We start from the raw sequence: 817 nt of genomic DNA, 5'->3' as shown, positions 1-817 counted from the left end.
CGGCACCCAAGTGGGGCTTTTGTCCTTCTGTGGCGCTGGCGTTGGAGCTGCCGGTCACCGTAGGTGGCGCGTGTTGTCTCCCGCCGGCAATGCCACGACAGCACGCTCCCGGGCCTCTGTCGGCAGCGGCAAGCTCAGTTGGGAGCACGGGTGGTCGCACCGAAAGCGTCTACTCGCCTAACTCCGGGCGATTGCGCCTCTCTCGAACCCGACCAAGTACTTGGGACGGCGCTGCGCGCCGCCGGGACCTGAGAGGGTTTCGAGGTGTATTGTGCAGGGGAGCTCAGCCTCCTCCTGTTTGCAGAATGATTGAGCGGACGCTTGCGTGTTCGCGCGGGCCCCCGGGACACACTCCCGGGCGGCCGGCTGCTCAGCTCTAGTTGGCGCAGCTCCCTGGTTGATCCTGCCAGTAGTCATATGCTTGTCTCAAAGATTAAGCCATGCATGTCTCAGTACAAGCCGCATTAAGGTGAAACCGCGAATGGCTCATTAAATCAGTTATGGTTCCTTAGATCGTACCCACGTTACTTGGATAACTGTGGTAATTCTAGAGCTAATACATGCAAACAGAGTCCCGACCAGAGATGGAAGGGACGCTTTTATTAGATCAAAACCAATCGGTCGGCTCGTCCGGTCCGTTTGCCTTGGTGACTCTGAATAACTTTGGGCTGATCGCACGGTCCTCGTACCGGCGACGCATCTTTCAAATGTCTGCCTTATCAACTGTCGATGGTAGGTTCTGCGCCTACCATGGTTGTAACGGGTAACGGGGAATCAGGGTTCGATTCCGGAGAGGGAGCCTGAGAAACGGCTACCA

At 57.4% G+C, this 817-nt stretch overlaps 1 non-coding gene across 1 annotated transcript in view; it reads left to right on the top strand.

Annotated features, from left to right (window-relative positions):
- Positions 1 to 390: 390 nt before the first annotated feature.
- Positions 391 to 817, top strand: part of LOC124773187 — a 1,909-nt gene continuing 1,482 nt past the window's right edge. Inside the window, exon 1 of the ribosomal RNA XR_007014516.1 lies at positions 391 to 817. This exon is cut by the window's right edge and continues 1,482 nt beyond it. This is a non-coding gene — a ribosomal RNA (small subunit ribosomal RNA).

This window comes from Schistocerca piceifrons, unplaced genomic scaffold (assembly GCF_021461385.2).
Source record: "Schistocerca piceifrons isolate TAMUIC-IGC-003096 unplaced genomic scaffold, iqSchPice1.1 HiC_scaffold_948, whole genome shotgun sequence".
In the NCBI taxonomy this organism is placed as follows: domain Eukaryota; kingdom Metazoa; phylum Arthropoda; class Insecta; order Orthoptera; family Acrididae; genus Schistocerca; species Schistocerca piceifrons.
This window is presented reverse-complemented; position numbering and strand designations above follow the sequence as displayed.